The sequence below is a fragment of the Pygocentrus nattereri genome, chromosome 22, assembly GCF_015220715.1.
Source record: "Pygocentrus nattereri isolate fPygNat1 chromosome 22, fPygNat1.pri, whole genome shotgun sequence".
NCBI classification, from domain to species: Eukaryota; Metazoa; Chordata; class Actinopteri; order Characiformes; family Serrasalmidae; genus Pygocentrus; species Pygocentrus nattereri.
In genome coordinates this window covers 34,204,439-34,210,438 of record NC_051232.1, presented here as the reverse complement: position 1 = coordinate 34,210,438, position 6,000 = coordinate 34,204,439, and the positions used below count along the sequence as shown (strand labels likewise).

The 6,000-nt window shown below is 47.4% G+C and overlaps 1 protein-coding gene across 3 annotated transcripts in view; it reads left to right on the top strand.

The window, feature by feature from the left end:
* LOC108414519 (spectrin beta chain, non-erythrocytic 1-like) overlaps window positions 1-6,000 on the top strand; it is a 147,861-nt gene that overhangs the window by 31,995 nt on the left and 109,866 nt on the right. The window lies entirely within an intron of this gene.

Sequence of the window (6,000 nt, the reverse complement as noted above, 5' to 3'; positions counted from 1 at the left end):
TAAATAGTGCTTGATGCTTTTTAAAGCAGTGAGTGTCAAACCAGGATTACTTATTATTCAGGCTATTGGCTCATTTCCCAGTCTGTGGATCCCTCATTCTCTCAGCCAGAGCGTCCATGGCATTGTTGTTGTTTTCAAATGCATTTATTTCTTATATTATTATTTTTTAATTAAATACAGTACAGTGCAAAAGTTTTAGACATTATTTATCTTAGCAATAAGGGTGTTTTAGAGGGAAAAACCATACATCATTATAATTAATACAAATAAACATAATACAGTAAAAAGTAACATGAAAAAAAAATAGAAGAAATAGAAACTTACTATGTTTTTGTTTGTTTTAGTCAAGATCTGACAGGCCAAGATAGAACTTGATAGAACAAATTTGTATTACAGTAGCAAATATTATCTTAATTTAGGAATCATCTCAAGTTAGGAAAACTTAACCTACTCAATCAACGTCAACAGTCGGCTGTCATGTCGGTTACCTAGCAACCAACCGTACACAAACAGCTGAAACATAAACACACTATCAAAATAATAGCCAGACAGCTACTGAGGTAAAACAGGTCAAACAAAGCTAAAGAGTGATAAACTGTAAGTGGTGAATACAGTGAGAGCTCCCCCTGCTGTTTATCAGAGTCGCCCCCTGCTGTTTATCAGAGCTCCCCCTGCTGTTTATCAGAGCACCCCCTGCTGTTTATCAGAGTCGCCCCCTGCTGTTTATCAGAGCTCCCCCTGCTGTTTATCAGAGCTCCCCCTGCTGTTTATCAGAGCTCCCCCTGCTGTTTATCAGAGTCGCCCCCCTGCTGTTTATCAGAGCTCCCCCTGCTGTTTATCAGAGCGCCCCCTGCTGTTTATCAGAGCTCCCCCTGCTGTTTATCAGAGTCTCCCCCTGCTGTTTATCAGAGTCGCCCCCTGCTGTTTATCAGAGCTCCCCCTGCTGTTTATCAGAGCGCCCCCTGCTGTTTATCAGAGCCGCCCCCTGCTGTTTATCAGAGCTCCCCCTGCTGTTTATCAGAGCTCCCCCTGCTGTTTATCAGAGTCGCCCCCTGCTGTTTATCAGAGCGCCCCCTGCTGTTTATCAGAGTCGCCCCCTGCTGTTTATCAGAGCTCCCCCTGCTGTTTATCAGAGCGCCCCCTGCTGTTTATCAGAGTCGCCCCCTGCTGTTTATCAGAGCTCCCCCTGCTGTTTATCAGAGCTCCCCCTGCTGTTTATCAGAGCTTCCCCTGCTGTTTATCAGAGCGCCCCCTGCTGTTTATCAGAGCTCCCCCTGCTGTTTATCAGAGCTCCCCCTGCTGTTTATCAGAGCTCCCCCTGCTGTTTATCAGAGCGCCCCCTGCTGTTTATCAGAGCTCCCCCTGCTGTTTATCAGAGCGCCCCCTGCTGTTTATCAGAGTCGCCCCCTGCAGTTTATCAGAGCTCCCCCTGCAGTTTATCAGAGCTCCCCCTGCTGTTTATCAGAGCTCCCCCTGCTGTTTATCAGAGCGCCCCCTGCTGTTTATCAGAGCTCCCCCTGCTGTTTATCAGAGCTCCCCCTGCTGTTTATCAGAGCTCCCCCTGCTGTTTATCAGAGCGCCCCCTGCTGTTTATCAGAGTCGCCCCCTGCTGTTTATCAGAGCTCCCCCTGCTGTTTATCACAGCGCCCCCTGCTGTTTATCAGAGCTCCCCCTGCTGTTTATCAGAGCTCCCCCTGCTGTTTATCAGAGCGCCCCCTTCTGTTTACCAGAGCGCCCCCTGCTGTTTATCAGAGTCGCCCCCTGCTGTTTATCAGAGTCGCCCCCTGCTGTTTATCAGAGCTCCCCCTGCTGTTTATCAGAGCTCCCCCTGCTGTTTATCAGAGTCGCCCCCTGCTGTTTATCAGAGCGCCCCCTGCTGTTTATCAGAGTTTCCCCCTGCTGTTTACCAGAGCGCCCCCTGCTGTTTATCAGTCGCCCCCTGCTGTTTATCAGAGCTCCCACTGCTGTTTATCAGAGCTCCCCCTGCTGTTTATCAGAGCGCCCCCTGCTGTTTATCAGAGCTCCCCCTGCTGTTTATCAGAGTCGCCCCCTGCTGTTTATCAGAGTCGCCCTGTTTTTTTTCCAACGCCCCCCTGCTGTTTATCAGAGTCGCCCCTTGCTGTTTATCAGAGTCGCCCCCTGCTGTTTATCAGAGTCGCCCCCTGCTGTTTACCAGAGCGTCGCCGCTCCCCAGTTTCAGTCTCCATTTCCCAAACGCTTTAGCTGAGTGTGCTGACGTTCCTCCTCCTAATAAACAGACACCCGTTCAGCTCCGCCTCCTCATTATTCACCTCCATCACTGTAATACTCCATCCTCTACATTAACACAGGAAGGTGATCAGAGGGGCAGTGGAGTTCGAGTCGGCAGCGTCTGAGATGTTTAAAACGCAGAGTTAGAAGAGAAAAACATCTCCCAGTGAAAGCCGCGTTTTACAGTAGGAATAAATGGAGCTCATTATGCTGGTAGTGAACTACGCTGCCTGACTCAGCCGCCTCAGAACCAGAGAAACGGGCCTTAAACAGGAGTCAGGACCCTGCTGGGGTTCATCCTAAAGTTAGGACAGGATTTAGGAGGTTTAGTCCAGTTAGGATGTTTGTGTGGTGCTGTTTTCTGATCTGGGGTTTATGATGAGATGATGAAGGGAGGAGCTGATATTCTGGAAGAGCTACTGAACTAAATTCAGTCCAGACTGAAGTCGTCACGGAGACTCAACAAAGATTTCAGAGTTAAGTTTTAGTGATACGGCCCATGACGAATATTATAAAAAATGAAAATTTTCAGTCTGAGTTGCCAACGTGCCTAAAATGTTTGTGTACATTTACATAAACTGAAAATCCTCGGCTTTTATTTTGTTCTACATTCAGAGTTTATTTAGGTCTCATTTAGTCGTATCTGGGTCAGACGCGTCCCTCGGGCTGTGCTGTTCTGCCAGTACGGGTCCTCACTGGGTCCTCACTGGGTCCTCACTCAGAAATGCACGATAGCACTTGATCAGCAATGTTGTGTTTCTAAAATTGATCTGCAGGAATTGATGTTTCGGGGGTCTTGTGTGGTCTGTTGCTCGTCTCTCAGCCGTGTCTCGGTGGCGTAGCCTATATATATATTGGCTCACTGGATAGTAGGCCAAAATACTCAAGTTCCATTCAGGAAGCTAAATAATTCACGTCCTTCTTAAATATGCAGGAGATACTGAGGCTTCATTGCTCACCTCTGTCTTAGACACACTGCCAGAGCCTTTCACTGCCATATGGCACTGAATGCTGTTGCCTCTTTAACTGCTTTAAAGCTGTTATTGCACTTTGCAGTGTTTCTTGGAGGCTGGTACTTATGGGGTTAATGGTTAGGTTCCTTGGTCGGGTGGTAGTGGGGTCTTCATTATTATTCCTCAGTATATCTTCTGTACGTTGGCTTGAAATGTGTTTATTCAGGCTCCAAACACACAACAGCAGCTCGATCCGCAGGACTACACAGAGGGCAGATCCACAGCCGGGCTTAAAATATCAGGTTCAGCTCAGGTTCAGTGTGTACATTTACACAGTTGGGCTAAGACTAACGCTTTTCCCTCATGATGCTCTGATTTTTTCTTTAAAAAATTTTCTTTAAACTGCCTCTTTGGGTCGAGGCTCATCAGAGAGGAAGCAGCTCAAGGCCTGAGGAGGCGAGTCACACTCGCTCACTATATTTCATTCATTTATGAGTGATTTAGTTTATCGGGCAGCTCTTATCTTCTACGCGTCACCGGTGTTATGAGCTTTAACGGCTGGGTGATTAAAATTTTGTCAAAATAATGACAGAAATATGATTTTATCACTGATTTTAAATACACAAGGTGACCTGATCAGCCAGCGAGTCGGCCAGTTTACAGAGTCCTCAGTTTTAATCAGCCCGCCACTGGAGTCGCCCGTCACTGGAGTCACCCGCCCCCGGAGTCGCCCCATATTCATACGACACCACTGACTGTAACAGATGTTTGGAGTGAAGCTCTACCTTCTGCATGTATGATAACGGGAGATGTTAATGGACAAATTAAGATTATTTAGCTTTGGGATGTGCCCTGTGATGGACTGGCAACCTGTCCAGGGTGTATCCTGCCTTCCGCCCAATGACTGCTGAGATACGCTCCAGCACCCCCCGCAACCCTGAGCGAGAAGCGGCTTAGAAGATGGATGGATGGATGGATGGATGGATGGATGGATGGATGGACGAGCCAAATATATAAAAGAGTAAATACAAGCAATAAAGCAATACATGCCCACAGGCGTTCAGCACTCATACGCTGCAAAACAAGAGAAGCTGTGTGAAATACAGCTTATATATTTACCGTGCATCATCCTGAGATTGGCGCAGCTTGATAGAAGACTGTTTAACTCACTACTCGGCGTGTTTTTACCTGACTTGAGTGATTTCACTGTGTGAACTAATGAAAGAACCTCACTATGGTGGCAGATTAATTAGCTTGTTTTAAACCCAGTTATCTGCCAGCGAGGCGACGCAGACCTGCTGAATGAGTTCAGAACCACCTCAGAATGAGAAATCTCAGCCGTTTCACTGCATCTCAGAATTTTTAGTTATTGAGAAAAAATGTTTTTGCAGTGGATCATCTGTATCAAAGCTGCATGTGGTGAAGAAACGAGTGCAAACCTTTTCTTTTCTGTTGTGTTCTTTCTTTTATTCGGCTCCATCATCACTTGTTTCCCCTGTTTTTATCTTTTTATCTCTCTCTCTCTCTCTCTCTCTCTCTCTCTCTATCTCTCTCTCTCTCTCTCTCTCTCTCTCTCTCTCTCCCTCTCTCTCTCTCTCTGTCTCTCTCTCTCTCTCTCTCTCTCTCTCTCTCTCTATCTCTCTCTCTCTCTCTCTCTCTCTCTCTCTCTCCCTCTCTCTCTCTCTCTCTCTCTCTCTCTCTCTCTCTCTCTCTCTCTCTCTCTCTCTCTCTCTCTCTATCTCTCTCTCTCTCTCTCTCTCTCTCTCTCTCTCTCTCTCTCTCTCTGTCTCTCTCTCTCTCTCTCTCTCTCTCTCTCTCTCTCTCTCTCTCTCTCTCTCTCTCTCTCTGTCCCCCCCCCCTCTCTCTCTCTCTCTCTCTCTCTCTCTCTCTCTCTCTCTCTCTCTCTCTCTCTCTGTCCCCCCCTCTCTCTCTCTGTCCCCCCTCTCCCTCTCTCTCTCTCTCTCTCTCTCTCTCTCTCTCTCTCTCTCTGCCCCCCCCCCCCCCCTCTCTCTCTCTCTCTCTCTCTCTCTCTCTCTCTCTCTCTCTCTCTGCCCCCCCCCCCCTCTCTCTCTCTCTCTCTCTCTCTCTCTCTCTCTCTCTCTCTCTCTCTCTCTCTCTCTCTCTAGAAGAAACCTGCTAGCATTTGTTGGCCATATGTGAGGTTAGTGTTTCAGTGGCAGTGGGCGGGGCCGGGGTGTTCTCTTCACTCTGCCTGTCTCGGTCTCCAGCGTGAGGTGGTCACAGTGATATCACTTGCGTCGTGCGGTCACCTCTGCCTTTTTGTCTCGTTGCGTCATCTTAGCCCACAGTCCTCAGTTCAGCTGGAGTCAGAAGGAAGCTCAGGAAGTTTTTATTGAGCTGAGCGAATGTTAGGAGACCATTCCTCATTGGTCAGTAGTCAAGCTGTCCTGCAGATTTCCTACTAAATATTACTGTGTTCAGTTCTTTGAGTGGATAAACTCAAAGTCGTAATCAAAACTCAGACGATATTTGGGAAATGAGCAGAGATCAAAACATTTTAAAGGAAGATTACAGGAAAACAAGAAGTGCTATTTTTTATTAAAATTGAAGAGGTACAATTGACTGCGCGTGTTGGACCACGTCGTACGTCTAGACATACTAATGTCACATGGTCCGGCTCAATGGGTCGTGAATCAACACAATACTGATGAAGATGTGATGACCGTAGTAGATAATTCACTCACATCCTCAGAAGATGCGCATTTCGCCGCGTTTGGACTGAGTTCTCTTTGATTTCACCTTCAATCAGCAGTTTCATCCACTCAGGGTAAGGGGC